This window comes from Dipodomys merriami, unplaced genomic scaffold (assembly GCF_024711535.1).
Source record: "Dipodomys merriami isolate MVZ:Mamm:240054 unplaced genomic scaffold, mDipMer1.0.p SCAF_160, whole genome shotgun sequence".
Classification (NCBI taxonomy): domain Eukaryota; kingdom Metazoa; phylum Chordata; class Mammalia; order Rodentia; family Heteromyidae; genus Dipodomys; species Dipodomys merriami.
Genome location: NW_027202938.1, coordinates 846,730 through 865,859, shown reverse-complemented (window position 1 = coordinate 865,859; position 19,130 = coordinate 846,730). Strand labels below are relative to the sequence as shown.

At 38.6% G+C, this 19,130-nt stretch overlaps 1 protein-coding gene across 1 annotated transcript in view; it reads left to right on the top strand.

Moving 5' to 3' along the window:
- The first annotated feature begins 211 nt into the window (after positions 1-211).
- Positions 212-19,130, top strand: part of Lama4 (laminin subunit alpha 4) — a 174,511-nt gene continuing 155,592 nt past the window's right edge. The window contains exons 1-2 of the mRNA XM_070024772.1: positions 212-445; positions 2,561-2,736. The gene's annotated coding sequence lies outside the window, so the exon portion shown is untranslated. The remainder of the gene's footprint in view (positions 446-2,560; positions 2,737-19,130) is intronic.

Here is a 19,130-nt window from a genome sequence, read left to right as displayed (position 1 = left end):
ATCAGGAGAAGTCCTTGGCTTTTCTCTGAAATACTACCTCCCTCCTCCCAGCATAGTTGCAGTCACTGCCCTCTCCCACTGTAGTTGCTATGGTAATAGCCTTCCATTCTTCTATTCTTGAGTTATCCCCTAGTGTCTTTCACAACACAGCAACAAGAATAATCCATACAAAACACTGGTCAGCTATTTCTGTTTAAAATCCTAAAGTCTTCTAAATTCCCTGCAAGACAATTTCCTCAGAGGAAACCATTGTAGGTACTTCTGGCTTCCCGGTTAGAAAAGAAAACTGCGCCTCCTGACAAAGTCAGTGGACTTGAAGCCTCAGTTTCTTCACCTACATTAGAGTTCACCTGCATATCCCCATTCCAATTTCCAGAGTCCAGTTCTTTCTAAGCAATAACATCAACAGAAGCGATCTTAAGATGTTCCAGGTTGTTGATATCAAGTAAGTTCCAATATGCAGTGGTTTTATCATCATTAGTTTTTCCATAGTTTGTAACTTTGACATCCTTGCTAAACCAAGAATTATTTGGAAGACTGCTTGAAATTTTTAAAATGTGTATATATTTCTAAACTTTTTTATTCTTGTTGGTGTGGTATCCACTTTTGTTGAAATTTTAGTGTGTGTGGGGGGGGAGGGTGTTGTCCCTGAGCTTCTTTGGATCAAGGCCATGTGAGCCATAGTGCTACTTCTGGCCTTTTCTGAGTAATCTATAGGAGATGAGTCTCAAGGACTTTCCTGCCCAGGCTGGCTTTGAACCGAAATCCTCAGATCTCATACAGGTGTGAGCCACCGGTGTCCAGCTGGATATTAAATTTTGATGGAAGGAAAAGTTGACAAACTGATTTTCTAAGATGGAATAGGTGCATCACAGTGATACCATTTGCCAGAGTCCTTATAGAACACAAATCAAAGGCCAGACTTTAGGGACACAAGGATGGTTTAATTTTTAGATGCATCCAATTTGAAGTACTTCAACTCTTCCAGATGGAGCAGTTTCACAGTCAGTTGGAAGTTTATTCATGTAAGAGGATCAAGGCAGACAATATAGAGGAAAACATTGGAACTGACACCAAGAGGTTAGTTGAGATCACTCAGGGAGATTTGCAAAGCTGAAGAAAAGAGCATCAAATTCAGCTATAAATTTAGATAACATTTAAGATTTGACTGGAGAAAAAAGGCCAAGAAAAAAGACAGGAAAGGTAAAATAGTCCTAGAGCTAAGAAGAGAACCAGATGTGAGTAATGTTTAGAAAGTGAATCTAGTAGAGTCCAAAGAATGGACTGTGTTGATGCTATAGTCATAAAAGATGAAGATATTCTCAAGAACCAAAATAGACAAGAGGTGACAAGACAAAAATGGTGACAAAGGTCACCTCTGCTCTTAAGAACGTGAAAATGGACAAAACCAAGAAATAAAATGTGATATCTTGAGGCGGTATTAGGAAAAACTACAAGTAATGTTTTCTTGACTTCTGGCCTTATTAGCGTCAGGAAGAATGACAAGTGAAAGGTTCAGAGGTGGGAAATCTCACAGAAGTCTGATGGGTAGGCAAGGTCTCTGGCTCTTCAAGTTACCTTTATAACCACAAACCAAGAAGAGATATTGTTGATAGTGAAAAAAAGAGAAATTCTGATGAGTGATAGTGGAAAAAATGGAAATTCTGACTATGGGTAAAGTGAAGGAAGAGCTATCCAAAAGTCCTGAGACAGACTTCACAGATTACACATAGGCAAGTTTGCTTATGCAACACATTTAGTATTTGGGGTAACTATTGTCATAGACTATGAAAGCTACAGCTTTTTTTTCGAGTCTGGGATTACTTTAGAAAGAAACCACAATAACAGAACTTTGTGCTTTTAATCCATGATATAATTTTCTCAGGCAACTTATAATTCTCCTAGGGTTTGAGAATATGCATACACTGTGTTTCCATGGGTTGTAGATATACAATAACCTTAAACAAGGATAGAATCCCACTCACACTATAAACATCTCAGCATCAAAAGAAAAAGCCACATTTCATCCCTTGTGGGAGAAATATTTTAGACTCGTCTAAACAAACATCTTCAACATATTTATTTATGCTATGTTATGTAGAAGAATGTATTGAAAACACAAACAATTCTGAACTGAAACATGGGCTGCTTGTTTATGAAATAGTTCTTTTAAAACATAATAACATCAGTCACAAAAGTTTGCTATTCCCTTTTGTAACCCAATCTGGAATTTCTTTTGATGTGGACAAAACATAATTATAAGTAACACCAAAATTTTCTTTAAAAGTATTAAGAATAGTGGCTTAGATCAAATATTAGCTGAATCTAGATAGAAATTATACTATATGCTTTTTATTTTCTGTACTATACTATATTACGCTGTCCTCCATGCTTATTATGATGTAAGCATATTCTGAAGAGAAGTTTCCATGAGATAGAATCTTGACTCCCAATCCTAGTTGTGTTTCTAGGTGGCAGGTCTTTTTCCTTCTCTAGATTTTGAGTGGAATATACTTTACAGAGTTTTAATTTTTCAAACTTCTACATTTAAAACATATAGCTCTCCTCATCTCTGAGAAAGAGAGATAAAAAATTTTTGGAGGAGCAAAAAAGAAGTTGTTGACTTGATGAAGAAAAAAAGCACACAGACATCTTGAAGAGATGAGCTGAAGCAGCAGCTCTTGGTTCATACCAGCCTACTACAGAGGTAAAGGCAGAAGCCCTGGAGTTAGACTGGTGAGTTTAAATCCAGCTTTTGTCACTTATTGCTGGTTATTTATCTTCAGTACCTTTATCCAAAAAAGTGGGTCTACAATAGATCTTCCTGCTCAGAGTTGTGAGGATGGCATACATTAACATAAAGAAAACTCTTCTGACATGTAAAGACTCAAAACTATGTTAACTTTCTATATAATGTGCATCACTTTTCTAGAGCTTTGAATTTCTTATTGTTAAGAATACATCAGTCAAATATGGCACTGAACTACTACTCAAAAAGTAACCTGAAGCCAGGCACTGGTGGCTCAGCACCAGCTTCAAGTAATACTAGCTCTGCTCAGGAGCAGCTAGGAAAAGTCCATGAAACATTTTCTTCCCAACTAACCAGCAAAATTTAGGAAGTGGAGCTATGGTTCAAGTGATACAGAGTCAGTCTTAAGTGAAAAGGCTCAGGGACAGTGCCTAGGCCCTGAGTTCAAACCTCTGTATGAAAAAGAAAAAAAAAGCCAGCACCATGGCTCATGCCTGTAATCCTAGCTACTCAGGAGGCTGAGATCTGAGGATCCAGGTTCAAAGCCAGCCTGGGCACGAATAAACAACCGGAAAACTGGAAGTGGTGCTGTGGCTCAAGTGATAGAGCGCAAGCCTTGAGCTGAAGAGCTGAGGGACAGCACCCAGGCCCAGAGTTCAAGCCCCACGACCAACAAAAAGAAAAAAGAAAAAAAAGAAAGAAGGAAAAGTCAGTTGACCAGGACCATCTAGGTTTTAAATTATTTGAAAATTATACAATTTGGGAGGCCATTTTTAAGAACAAAAACATAGCATTATAAAGTATGTATGCCTCAGGGGACCGTACCTGCCAAAACCCAAGCTTGTGAAGGAGCTTAAGCATCTTGGAGGGTCCCCCAGCCTCCCCATCACAGTACAAAATGTAGCATGTCCCTGTGACTTGAAAGCTTTCTCCGAATCCTTTTCTGTAAAACCGGACTAATTGTAAGAAATCCTCTACAAATTAGCTCAAGTATAATCCAAACTCCACTGAGGAATTCTTGGATCCTCTACAAACTCAGAGCCAAGAGACTCACAGAATGTTTAAAGTTGGAAAAGACCAACTTGGTGGTTTTACTATGAAAGCATGCTTTACGTGCAAGCCCAGAGGCCAGTTCTGTACCAGCTGAGTCCTGAGATCCAGAAGGAGCAGGCAGGAGTTGTGCCGGCTGCCAAAAGAGCAGGGCCCCATGCAGTTTGCCTGTGGTGTGTGTGTGCAGAGAGCCAGCCCTCTGGGGCAGTGCTGCAGGAGGGCTCAAGTTACCAAGCCTAAGAGAACTTTAACTGTTATTCATCCCAAAATAATATAGCCAAGGAGGGAAAGCTGAGAGGGGGTAGGGGAAGGGGGAGAGGCAGGGAAGTAAGGAAAGAAAGCAAGTATTTTCCTGTCTATCCTCTTGAAAAGCAATGAGACCTCTTCCCTGATGGCTTCCTTCTGACAGAGAAACACCCCTTGAGAATTTCAGGATTAAGTTATAAATGGAGACCCAGGGCCTGAGAACAGGAGAAATTTTTCCTTTCCCTTTTCTGTTTTCTTTTCCATATTTTTTTCCTTGAAAACCATCCAAACCCCCTGTAGTTGTCTTTATTTATCCACACGAAGCAAAATCTGTAATGTTCATAGAATCTTCTTGCTTTACGGGGGACTCAGGGAGATTGTGCTGTAGAAGAAAAAGGAATGTTAGCATTATCACTATAGCTCATCTGTAAAACTCCTGCTTGGTGATTTACACAGGTTTAGGTACTAGGCCTGACTCCATCACCTTTGTCTAGCTGCATGCGGACAAAGGGCAAACCTTTCACAACTTCAGTTTCCTTGTATGCAAATGAGGGAGAAAGATGGTGCCCACCTCATTGGAGTGCTAAAATGCTAAGGAGATAAAACAAAGTTTTAGCAAGTTGCCTAGTGATTATTCAGTGCCCCCAAAGAGCAGCTATTGCTATACCTCTTATGCATGACATGTGAAGGTCTTAATCCAAGGTATCATTTGACTCATCAGAGAAGATACAGCCCAGTGTTTTCTGAAAGTAGCAACTACTAGCCTTTTCTTTTTGTTGTTATTCCTTATTGTTGATTTTGGTTTGGTTTGGTAAGGATTCATTAAAGTATAATATTATTAGAGAGAATTTTTTAGACTCCTCCTACAAGATATTGGAGTTAAAGACTAAAAATAGTGCCTCTGAACTGTATCTTTTATACTTTTTTAAGCTGGGAGAATACATATGGCCCTGTCAGTCTAGTACCTCATAGCCATTAGACCATGGTTTGAGGCAGGTCAGATGGGTGAGACCTATGCAAAATAGACTTGTTCTTTTAATTTTTCAATGTGAAAAATCACCTAAGAAGGACCTTCAATTTGGATACTTCCTTGGAATGCTTGATATTAGTGAAATTGCTTTTAAGAAAAGATGACCTAGATAAGAACACAATGTTTTAAAACTTTGTAACAGTAGGTGCTTGTAGATCACACCTGTCATCCTAGCTATTCAGGAGGCTGTAATCTGAGAAACATGATTTGAAGTCAGTAAAAGCAGAAAAGTCCCTAAGACTCTTATCTCTGATTAACTAGCAAAAGGCCAAAGGAGAGCCAAGGTTCAAGTAGTAGAGTGCTAACCTTGAGCTAAAACACTAAGGAGAAGTACCCAGGCCCATAGTTCAAGACCCAGTACCAGCACCAAAAAACAAAAAAAGATTAGCATCTTTATTAACATCTCCTTAAGGGAATACTATATAATAATATTTCATCCATCTTAAAATCTGCCCTAGGAAGGACATCCAGACTTGTTGCAGAAATAAAAAATGCAATCTCAACCTGAGGCACATTTAATTTAATAGAGCAGTTGGCTCAACAGAGAATCACATAATAAATAAATATGACAGAAAGCACATAATAAACATTTATACATAGCTGCGCACAGCTGCATGGGTTTACACAGGTGCAAAATAATACGTGAAGGAAGGAAAATTTAAGCAAGTGAGAGTTGTAACAGTGCTTGGGAACTAGAATACGGAGTAAATTTTAAAAGATTCACTGGTACTAAACAATGTTGAGACCAAAGTCGCCCAGAAATTAAATAGAAGAAAGCAGAAATTCCAAATCATAGGAAGAGCAGAAACAGTGCACTAGAAATGAGTGGCAGTAAACCATTGTTGATCACGAAGACCTGAGCCTTTCCACTGTGCCAAGAATTTAGCATTACAGGAATTACCTCTTTTAATTTTCCCAACGACAAAATGCAATAAGGTTGCACTGTCATTAATACACTTCACAGAAGTGAAAACTAAGGCCTACGGAGCCAAGGGACTTGGTTAAAATAGGTTCCAACAAATGCTCATTGTGAGGTATGTACCCAGGATGGTCTGACCCAAGCTTACCATGTTAAGCAATGGCACTCATTTCTAAGGCGTTATTTCTGCTCTTTATATATAGTAACAGGTAAAAAAGTTGAAAGGAACAATGAAAAATATCCAGAGAGAAGAATGACTGTTGACTAAACCCTCTTAAGTTCCAAATAAAAAATCATGAAAGCTCCAAATTGCGTGAAAGACAAGAGAACAATGCACCAATGTTGCTCCTAAAGCATCACTGACAAGCTCTTCCTCTATCACTGAGCAAGTCACCTTGACCTAAACACCTTAACTCCCTAACTAACACCACAGAATTGCCACACCACACGAGAATACAGGTCATCCAAAAATATGCACATAGTGAACCAGAATAGAGCACTATCCATCTGATGACCTGGTCAGTTGGGAAATGAACTGTGAAAATGTCTTCTAATAATTGCTTTACTAAGCAAGCCTCTCTCAATGAGATCCAGGTTAAAAGCTTGCTTTCTTTACAATTAGTTTTGGAAGATGAGCTTAGACTTGAATCCAGGATCTAATATCTACTGACTTTGTGGCCTGGGACAAACTCTTTAAGTGTTCTCGGCTTGTAATGTATGCATATTAATTCTATCCTCATTCACCCTCAAGAAACACTTAGTGCTTACCTCATTTATAAGTGTCCAAAGAGATTAGCTGCTGTTACTTAAAACTTTTTTTAACCGCTTGAGCCACAGTACCACTTCTGGTTTTCTGGTGATTAACTGGAGAGAAGAGTCTCACAGAGTTTCCTGCCTGGGGTGGCTTTGAACCATGATCCTCAGATTTCAGCCTCCTGAGTTGCTAGGATTACAGGCATGAGCCACCGGTGCCTGGCTTACTTAAAACTTTATAAAGCAAGCAAAGCAACCTATCAGCTCTTCAAAGCAGTCAAAGGCATCACTGAGCTACTGAAATCAGCAATGTGATTCTTACATTGGAAAAACCAAACTCTGCTTAGAGCAGTTGGGTTAGTCAGATTTTTGGTGCCTATTTATGTGAAATGGCTATCGAGTGAAGTACAGAAAAGGACACTAGAACTCCAGTAACCATATCTGGTAGCTGACGTTGTATAGGCTACCACCCTGCTCATCTGAACCTTACCCCTCAGGCTTCTTCTTTCTCGCTTCCTGGGATGCTATCTTGGGTTCATTAGCCACCAGGTTTGCAGTGCAATTTAATGTGAGACACATTGCACGAGGCTTTGTTTGGGTGTTACTCTGTCAAAATGACATGGAATAGGGCAATGAGTACAATCCACTTCTGTGTTCATCATTACCCAGAGAAACCTCCCAATTAACCTTAGTATGTAATACAGCCAATCAGTACAGGAAAACAAGAATGTCTCATTTACTGAAATGATAGTTAGCTTGTAATTGCTGTCTGGGAATGTTGAACCAAGAAGAAAACATTAAGGAAATTATTTTCCACCTCCCCACAAATACAAGTTCGTTGGTTACTGAAAAAAAACTATGAGTATTATTAAGCAGTCTAGCTACTTTGTTCTGATTACAAGATAAGCTTAGAAATCTATATTGTCTTTCTTTTTTAAATTTTCTTTCCAGTATTAGGGCTTTGAACTCAAAGCCCTGGATCAGCTTTTATGTTCAGGGCTGATGCTCTCTAATTTGAGTCACACCTCTGCATTCGGCTTTTTACTAGTTGATCAGAGAAAGTGTCTCAAGGATTTATCTTCCTGAACTCACTCTGAACCACAAATCTCATATCTCATCTTCTTGAATAGCTAGGATTATAGGCAAGAGCCACCAAAGTGTGGTTCCATGTTGTCTTTTGATGTAAGTAAATATATATATATATATATGTATATATATATATATAGTATATATATATAGTATATATATATATATATATATATATATATACTAAAACATAGCATAAAGTCTGAAATAAATTTATAAAGCACATAAATATTTTCAGCAGTCTGTGTGGCTTAAAACTCTAGACATCAGGAATTAATTTGGAAAATGTATTTTTTTGGTCTGTCATAGGGCTTGAACTCACAGCCTGTGCACTGTCCCTGAGCTCTTTTTGCTCAAGGCTAGCACTCTACCACTTTGAAACACATTCCACTTGCAGCTGTTTTGGGTTTTTTTTTTTTTGAGTGGTTAATTGGAGATAAGAGTCTCACTTGGAATTTTCTGCTTAGGCTGGCTTTAAACTGAGATCCTCAGACCTCAGCCTCCTGAAATCAGCTAGGATTACAGGCATGAACCACTGGCACCAAGCTCAAAAAATGTATTTTCTTTATGAACATCCTGGATCTTTTAAAAGAAAGAAAATGCTGTATATGTATAAATAAAAGATTTACCACAAATCACCATAAAAATAGTAGGAAAATGTGTCAGTCAAACTCTACCGTTTTTGAGGTCTTATTATTAACCCTATATCACTGTGCTAGACTGGGTGGACAATTCAAGATTAAGCGGGACTAGAGGACCAACCTTTTTTAATTTGTGCCTAGCAAACCTTTAGAAGTTTGCTGAAATGAATTAACTAAATTGACTCCACTTAGGCCAACAATGAAACTTTGTCATGATACTTAAATCTCCAACAAATATATTATGTGTGAAATTTTGAAATTACAACTAATAAATAGCAACATGGAACTGCAATTTTTATCTTGAAATAATTGTACATAAACAGGCAGTTGTAAATATACTACACAGAATCCCTAAGACTCTTATCTCCAATTAACCAGCCAAAATCTGGAAGTGGAGCTTTGGCTCAAGTGGTAGAACACCAGCCTTGAGTGGAAAAGCTCAGCAAAGGTGGAGGCCCTGAGTTCAAGTCCCAGTACTGAAATACAATAAAAGAACATGATATGAATAGAGTCATATAGTATGTAGCCTTTTGAGAATAGTCTTTTCGGTGAGCATATTGGTCTTACAGTCCATCTAAATTATTGCATGAGCCAAACATCTGTTGTTTGTAGTTATTGCTAACTAGTATTCCATGATATATACATACCTGGGTTTGGTTTAACAACTCACTTGTTAAAAGACATTTAGATTGCTTCCAATTGGGGCCTATGAGAATTAAAGCTGTTATGAGTACTCTCATATACAAGATTTTGTCATCCTAAATTTTCAGTTTTCTGGGATAAATGCCCAGGAATGTAAATGCTGGGTCATATGATAATCATGTGGTTAGTTTTGCAAGAAACTGCTTTCCATTCCCACCAGCTATGTGTATGTGAAATCCCCATAATGTAACCATAAGTTTTTGTTCTATTCTAGGAGATGTGCAATAATATCTCTCTGTAGTTTTAAATTGTTTTTCACCAATACACAACTATAATTTACAAGAAGTCACAAGAAGCAAGTGCAGGTCACTCACACTTGCTATCCTAACTACTCAGGAGGATGAGATCTGAGAATAACAGTTCAAAATTAGCCCAAGCAGGAATGTCCATGAGACTCTTATCTCCAATTAGCCACCAAAAAAGCTGGAAATGGAACTGTGACTTATGAAGTAGAGCACTAGCCTTGAATGGAAAAACTAAGAGACAGCTCAGGCTCTGAGTTTAAACCTTAGTACTACAGAGAGAGAAAGAGAAAGAGAGGTCTTGAGATGTAACTCATGGAAAAACAGCATGAGTAAACTTCCTCTTCTGTTTTGATACTTTTCAGTCTTTTAAAAATGTTTTTTATTAAGTAGTTGTACAAAGGAGTTTCAACTCCAGAGGTCAGACTATAAGTACAATGCATCTTGATCAATGTCACTCCTTTCATCGTTCTCCACCTTTCCTTCTCCCATCCCTACCCTTAAGTTATATAGTTCAATTTTTACATAATATATATTGAATATAATGACTGCATTTGCTCACCCTTCATTCTTGTGACCCCCGTTTTCAATCCTAAGGTTACATTAGAATCACCTGTGAAACTTTAAAACCATCCCAAAGCCCAGGCCATATCTTTAGACCAATTAAATCTTGAATCTCTCAACATAGACTCAGGCATCGCTCCTCATTTGTTAAAATGTCTCTGATAATTCTAGCAGGTGGTCAAGGTTGAAGACCAGGGCTGAATGCAATTTCTACATAGACACTAAACATGTGAGCTAACCTAAAGTGCTTGGCTGATTCCCCATAACCTGTTCTGTAGCTAAACCCCAAGCTCATTGGCAGCGTCCACCAGATTGTGTGACTGCTTTATTCCTTTTTCCTCACCTCCATCCATTTTCTGTCTCACTCGGAGATAACCAGCTAATCGAAGTGTGCCTCGTGTAAAATTAACACCTGGGAATGTGGATTTTTATCAAAATTCTCCGAAGTGCAGTTAAAACTAGAGGAAATAATATGGCTCAGAAGAGGGTCCTGGAAGACAAGCAAAAGTGTGACAAATAGGTGATTAAGGACAGGGCCTCAGGGAACTCACAGGAGTGGAACTCCACTAAAAGTTGGAAACATGAAGATTGAGAAGAAATTAGCCAGATAAGGAAACAAGGAAAAGCATGGAGTTTTCCTAAGAGACAAAGACCATGTTAAAAACTAGCAAAATGGCTAAAAACTAACATAATGGCCGGATACAGGTGGCTCACACCTGTAATCCTAGCTACTCAGGAGCCTGAGATCTGAAGATCTTGGTTCAAAACCAGCCCGGGCAGGAAAGTCCATGAGACTCTTATCTCCAATAAACCACCAGAAAACTGGAAGTGGCACTGTAGCTCAAGTGGTAGAGCGCTCGTTTTGAGCTGAAGAGCTGAGGGACAGTGCTCAGACAGTGCTCAAGTTCAAGTGCCTTAGCCAGGCACTGGTGGCTCAAGCCTGTATTCTACTCAGGAAGCTAAGATCTGAGAAGTTCAAAGCCAGTCTGAAAAAGAAAATCCTTGAGACTCTTAACTCCAATAGCCCACCCAAAAAACTGGAAGTGGAACTGTGGTTCAAATGGTAGACTGCTAACCTTGAGCAAAAAAGCTAAGGAACAGCACCCAGGCCCTGAGTTCAAGCCTCAGTACCAGCACACATGCACACACACATACACACACACTCACACACACACACACACACACACACACACACACACAGTGACATGGCTTGTCCAAAACATTTTAAGGCAGGAAGGGAAAAGACTAAAAGTATACATTCCTGATTTAGCTATATTACTGCAATATATCTAATAAAATAATATCAATAAATAAGGATCAGTGGCCATGCATGGGTAGTCATTGTTCTTAAACAGACAGAAAATGCTAATAATCTACAGCTTAGAATTGTTTCTGAAGACTCAGCAAGAAATAACTCAGTTTACTAAACTTTATTAATGGCATATTTTTATTTAGCTTCTGATCCTACCCAGGAGTAGTTTATAACCTCAACTTCAAGGTCAAGAGATTTGTTTCAGGCAAATTCTCAACTCTTATGGGAATTAAGTACTCTGGGCTAACCCACATTTTCATCTCCAATGGGAGAAATTGCTCTATTCCCTGGATGACTAACACTCTTCAAATACATTCACAGCAGATGTCCTCCTGCTTTAGTTAGTCACTCTGAAAGGAAAGGCGCTTCCTTCCGTGTGTGTGTGTGTGTGTGTGTGTGTGTGTGTGTGTGTGTGTGTGTGTGTGTGTGTGTGTGTGTGTGTGTGTGTGTAGGGGTAGCAGGGAAACAGAGGGGGTTGGCAAGGGATTAAAGTATAGGGTCCAAAGTTTAAAATTGTTCAATTTGCTATAGTATTTCATTGGAACAAAAACAGGTTGAATTTTTCAAAGTGCTGAAATATGTTATCACAAAATTGAAAAGGAAAAGAAAATGAGTAACATTTCATTTTCAAAGATCTAACTGAAAGGAAAAGGCAAGTCTCATCTCACTGGGGAGGTTAGCTGTTCCAGAACAATTCTAAGTTCATTTAGGGATATTTTAGTGAGATTCATGTTTTGGCAAATTTTATGAACTAAAGATCATTTCCTGAAACTAAGACATTTGTACAGTTCCTGCCAGTTTCAGAATGTTTCATTTTGTCTAACAAAACTTTTCAGCATCACAATTTTTTAAAATGTAGTCCCCATGGGCTGGGAATGTGGCTTAGTGGTAGAGAGCTTGCTTAGCATGCATGAAGTCCTGGGTTCGAGTCCTCAGTACCACATAAACCGAAAATGCTGGAAGTGGTGCTGGAAGTGGTCTAGTGGTAGCCTTAAACAAAAAAAGCTCAGGGAGGGATACAGGTGGACCCATTGTAACAATGAGATGTATAAATCCTTATGTCGAAAACCAACTTTACAACTTTGGTGGGGGGGGCGGGGAGGAGGGTAGGATGGGAAGGGGAAACAAAGGAGGAGGCTACAATGCTTGATAAGAAATGTACTCATTATCTTGCCCATGTAATTGTAACCCCTCTGTACAGTATTTTCACAATAAAAAAAAAAAGCTCAGGGACAGGGCCCAAGACCTGAGTTCAAGCCCCCAGACTGGTAAAAAATAAATAAAATAAAATATAATCCCCAGTGCTGTTCTACATTTCTGATTAGGGCTCCACGGAACAGAATGGGGAGATTTGACCAACTTGAGCATTTGGAGCTCCACAGAGCAGGTCCTAGGAAATCATGGATATCTTAAAATTTGTGTATGGTCATTGGGCCTATCCTGGTCTGACTTACAGCCTAAAGTATTTCTACAGAGAAGATGAGGCAAAAATAATAATCCTTGAACATGTAAAAAAAATTAAGAATATATGTTCTTAAGCTAGGTACCATTGACTCAAGCCTATAATATACTTGAGAGGCTGAGATCAAAAGGAACAAGATTGAAGGCCACGCCAGGCATAAATTAAGAGATTGTATCTGCTTGTACAGAGAGAAGCTAGACATGTAATCCCAGCAATTACTAGAAGCCTAAAGTAGATGTATTATGGCTCCTGGCAGGAAGCAAGATACTGTCTCAAAAGTAACTGGTAAAAAAGAGAGCTGGAGGTGTGAGTGAAATGGTAGAGCTCCAGCCTAATAAGTCTGAAATCCTGAGTTCTAATCCCTAGTTTTATTTTACTAGTAGCAGTTTGCCAATCCTTTGAAGTCCCTGAACTCTTTAATAAAAGGGAACATTTAAAAAGACCTGGCTGACTAGCTTCTCAAGTTACCCCCTCCTGCTCGAGTCTCTCCCAGAATTGAAACTAGGGAGAAGTAGAGAAATGTGCATGTGAATATGTATGTGCGTGTGTGTGTGTGTGTGTGTGTGTGTGTGTGTGTGTGTGCCTGTGCAAGCATTCATAAGGAGAGGTTAGAGCTGAAATCAACAATAGATTCTATCACATCTGGAGAGGGTCATTTTCCCCTCATTTTCCCTATCTGGAAGGTAATTCTGGAGAGCCCTAGAAATATCAATAATCTTGGTATTTCTCTGAAGACAGCTTGGGAGTAACAGAGTCTTTCTGTTGCTAATAGACCACATTCACCCAACTTTGACCCTTTGTTTAATGGAGTAGTTGATGTAAAAATAACTAAAAATGCCTTCCAAAGACTACCAACACTTGGGCAACAGGTCTTCCCCAAGTATACTGTACCATGTTTCTCCTTCACTCATCTCAAAACTTTACTAGGAAAGGCTAACGGAACAATACATCTCAAACTACCTTTTACCCTCTTATCCACAATTCCTTGAGTGTCATTTGAACAGAAAGTGTCTTGTTCTTATTTCCTTGTCATCTGGCAGGCAAAAATAGAGACTGTAATTTGAAGAAATAACATCATATTATGGAAACACTTTATTGATTAAGAGATGACACCATATGTGAATGTACACATTCATTCTCTAGACTGCAATACCATTTTCAGAGAAAAGAGAGGATTTAGATCTGATTCCTCTGATATTTTTCAAATTTCATATGTTGTAGAGAAAAACAAACTTGCCATTTTTCATTTTTAACATTTTATGAAGGCTGGGTTGTACTTTACCCTGTAATGTAACATGATTTTTTGAAAATTCTCTGTGAACTCTCACCAAGGTCTTAACATTAAAAAGTCCTCACAATCTCTACAAAGAAAAGGCAAAACAGAACTAATTAACAAGGGGACAGTATAGTACATTTTCAGAGTCAGGCTTGAAAAAGATAAGAAAAGTAATCGATCCTTGGTAATACATCACATTCAAGCCTTTAAACACCCTATCTTTCTGCAAGTGTAAGTTCTCATCCTAGCCAATATAGTAAACCCTAGCAACAGTATGATTATTTCTTCACTGCATTTCCCTCCCTGTCCTTCTTACAGACCTACAGAATTAAGTTGCAGGACAGTAAAAGGAAATGATTTCATCAGGGTGGAGAAGGGAAAAGATACAACTTGAGTCCAAACAACTAACCCCCAGGCTGAGTCTCCTAAGTGTCAGAGTTTGCTCCTGGGGCCTCCCGTAAGGGATGGAAGTAGCGTAGGGTGGAGACAGAGAACAGGCCTCTAAGGCACACATCTTGCTTGCCTGTTCTAATTACCACTATTCTTTGGCCTTTTTCCCTTTTTATTTTAGCAGGGACATTTCTTTCTCCTCAGAACTTCTCTCCCTGGACCTTTTATGGAGTCAATTATGGATTGAACAAGCTGCCGTATTTCCTAGATTCTTACATGGTGTGCTAATTCTGAAAACAAATCCAGAACGACATTAAAAAAAAAATTTCTGCTGGGTGCCAGTAGCTCAGGTCTGCAATCCCCAGCTACTCAGGAGGCTGAGATCTGAGGATCGTGGTTCAAAGCCAGCCCGGGAAAGAAAGTCCGTGAGACTCTTATTTCTAATTAACTTCCAGAAAACCAGAAGTGGTGCTGTGGCTCAAAGTGGTAGAGCACTAGCTTTGAGCCCAAAAGCTCAGGGACAGCATCCAGGCCCTGAGTTCAAGCCCCATAACTGACCAAAAAAAAAAAAAGTTTTTTTTAGTTGGGTGCTGGTGGCTTATGCTTGTAATCCTAGCTACTAAGGAGACTGAGATCTGAGGATTGATGATATTCGAAGCCAGCCTCAGCAGTAAAGTCAGAGTGGCTCCTATCTTTAATTAAACAGCTAGAGCTATGGCTCTAGTGATAGAGCACTATTGTGTGCAAAAAGCCAACAAGAGTGGGATGTCCTGAGTTCAAGTGCACACCCATGAACACGAGGGCATGCGCCCACACACACACACACACACACACACAGACACACAGACACACAGACACACACACACACACACACACACACACACACACACACACACACACACACACACGACCTGTGTAAAGCCGGAAAACTAGTTAGTCCTCACAAAACAAAAATGTTGCAAGGTGTGTGCTAATGGCACCAACTCTTATGCATCCCATTTTGCTATGTTTTATCTCCAGCTTGCTACACTGAAGAGGTCTGGAAAAGACATCAGAGAGACACTGATGGGTTTCTGATATGCAGTAGGGGAAATGGGCTAGCCAGCCCATCTTTTGGGGAGCTCGTATTTGAGATTAACTTGAAGTAACTGATTTACACCACCACTTTCTTTTTCCCTGCTCTCTCCCGGAAGGCATCCCTGTAAGCTCATCTCTGTGTTCTCCTTCAGTGGGATAATAGTTCTCTTTGAAATCAACTTCAGGATACCTCAACTACAATTTACCAAAGTATCTTCCTTCCAAGGGCCTTTAGATGTAATCCTTTAGATCATAATCCTTTGTGGAGGGGAAGGGAAAAAACAAATCATTTAACTAGGGATACAGGTAGATCCATTGCAACAATGAGAAGTACAAGTCATTATGTGGAAAAACGAACTTTACAACTTTGGTGGTGGAGGGAGAAGGATTGGATGGGGGGGTGGGGGATAATAGGAAGGGATGGGAAGGGGAAACAAAGGAAGAGGCTACAAGGCTTGATAAGAAATGTACTCATTATCTTGCCCATGTAATTGTAACCCCTCTGTACAGTATTTTCACAGTAATAAATAAATAAATAAATAAATAGAATCATAATCCTTATTGTTGGTGCATGTAAGCCCTGCTGTTTAACTAGATAACTCAGCTGCATATTTTAAATTATTTACTAAGCAGCAATGACTGCACACTCCCCTTTCCCCCAGCTTAGAAAACTGGAACTTTGGAAGAAACTTACATGTAATCCATATGCCTGCACTTCCATGTCTACCCACCCTACCTCCCCAAATTAACAGGATTGTGAAGTCCAATATCATTCACAACCTTGCTTTTTTTTCCTCTTGTCTTACTAAATCTATACACATATTACGATGTAATATTTATCTTTTTTGCCCTTAATTTTAAGAGAAAAATAATACCAGTCTATAGGTATTGTTATAGGACATTTTGTTTTTAACTTAATATGTTGCTAAAGTTAATCCATTCCTTTAGCCTATATTCTTCCTTTGCCTTAGTATTGCAGTCCATTCTCCTTCTTCTATTGGTGGGGCATCTGGACTGTTTTGGCGTGTGTCTTGCAGGACAGTGCTCTTGTACATGTGTCCTGTTATGCAGCGACAGCGTGGTAATATTCACAGGAATCACTGGACCCTTGGTATAACTTGACAAGATGATGTTGAATTTTCTTAGGCAAGTGTGATGATTGAAACCTAACCCCACAAGAAAATAGCTCTTCCAGAGAGATGTGGGGTGGGTGGCCAGTGTAGATTCTATTGGCTGTGAAAGAAGCCTGAGATGAGTTCTAGGCCACCTATGGTTCAAGGATTTGCTAATTTTGAAACAGAAAAGCTCAAGGTTAACATCAAAACTATGTGGGGAGCGGTTTGTGTTTTGTGGTATATTTTATGATTGTATCAGAAGTTCAATAAACTGTGTAAAGTTATTTCCAGAGTACAGACTAAGTCATTCTTGATAAACTCTTATTGCTTTATAAATCTCCAAATTAACAAGCTACTCTGAGGGCTGCTTTGGAAACTTCTTTAACTGAAGAAATGAGATGGAGACAATGATGTACCTAGCAAAATTCTGATTTCTGAAGTGGGCTATAAGTTACATTATTCTATTTGCAGATACTGTTTTCTAGGCTCAAGTAAAAGCTTCACAAACCACAATTATACTAGCACCCCTCCATGACAGTTAGATAGAAAGAATTGCTTCCATTTTCAGAAAATATTCAAATGCTGTATTTTTAGCCCTTGAATTTAATTCTTAGGTTTTCTCTCTTTTCTTACCAGCTGCTACTTCACTTTCTCTTGAAAGTGTGGCTACTTTTCCCTTTAGAATACACTTCTAATCTACATTGGGCTTATGACAACACTACTGCATAGGCCAGTTAAATTGTGCATAACAAAAGGGAAAAGGACCCTGGGAGACAGTGGAAAGAGGCATTCTTCCAAGAAAAGTGGATTTCATGATTTAATTGGGTTTATATTACTTTCAAGAATTAAAGACTTCTTTTGCTTACTGCCTTGTTCTCTGTAATATTTTTAGTTTGTTAAATAGTCAAGTTCCAACTGTAAAAATAGTTTAGCAGAAAGTCTAGACCACAACTCATTATTTGATTGACATTTGATTGCTAAATGACAAATAGCAAAGTGTGTCATCCTTGCAAAGTGAGTCATCAATGTAACCACAATGAAGAAGTCACTTCTCTTTAGGTTCAAAAAATTTGACCAACTATTCTACATGGCTCTCACCAGACTAGCCATCTCTTATTGCTCACTTCTGGATGCATTTAGTGATTTGATATATCCAAATGTTTAGATTACATAATGACACTTTTTTCTGTGCATATACTTGCCAAAAAGTATTCTATCACTTTCAGAGAAACCTAAATAGATTTTTTATATTAAAGCAAGTGTTCTTTAGTCTACTAAGTGGAAAGATTTGCCTAGGAACTTCCTTTATAGAGATTCACAATGCGAAGCTCTGAGAAGTATGGCAGTCTTTAAAAAAAACTTTAACACATTATTCTGTAAGATGCTGGTTTGTAAAATATTGCTTTACTAAAATCTATTGACTTGAAAATGACTGGGAAGTGAGGCTCAAAATAAATATAAATTATGTGAACAATTGAGGTAGATGACTAGGAAAATCAATAGAGAAAGGAAATATAAAGGAGATTTCATATGGGGAAAATGATACATTCCATTATCAGCACACTGAGAATGATGGAAAGCTCCTCCAAGAGGATGTAAAAGTCCAGCAATTGGAAATTCTTGAACAGAATGGGTTTTAGTAATACAGAGAAGCAATAATGAAAGCCAGGACAGTAGGTTAGATCAAGAAGGAAACAATAAAGAGAGAGAAGAATATTACAGGCTCAATGTCTCCCTATATTTAGAGTCATAAGAAAGGAAAGAAAACAACAAGAGGAGCATGATTTTGTAGAAGCCTGATAAAGAGAATTTGAAAATAAATAAATGCTCTCCAGAGATTAAGTAGACTAAGAGTTTATATAAGATTACTGAATGTAGTATTTTAGAAGCTTTGCACTATTGTGGTAAGGAAATTATGCCTTATGGAAAGGTTTAACAGCTGAGCATGTGCAGAGGCAGTAACAGCAAGTCAGAGGTGAAAGAAGGGGAAAAGATCAGGAACTTAGGAGTCCCTTCTGTAGTCAAAGGAAGTGATTACAAATAGAAGTAAAAGGACACAGGCTGGCAGGGGCGGGTAGTTAATAAAGTTCCAGAGAGGATGAGGGGGAATGAGATCAGTAGTCTGGTTGCCATTGGTAAGAGATGTATTGAAACTACTTTTTAAGAGACTAATATAAGGATATCTATTAAAAATAAATATATACATGTATATACACCCTTTGGACTGATAATTTTATTAAGATGCTTCTGTCCCCCAGAAAACCTTGTATGTAAGGGTATTCATTAGAATAGTAGTTGTAACACCATAACCCAGGAACATTAAATGTCTTCCGTGATTAAATGTTGATACATTCTATAGAATACCTACCATGCAGTATATACTGAAATAAAATGAAGCTCAAAACATGTTTTTCAATGCATTGTAAATGCTAGAGTTGAATTTTAAATATTCTCCCAAAGATTTTATGTTGGAGGTTTGGTCTCAAGCCTAGAGAGACAGTAAAACATCTAGGAAT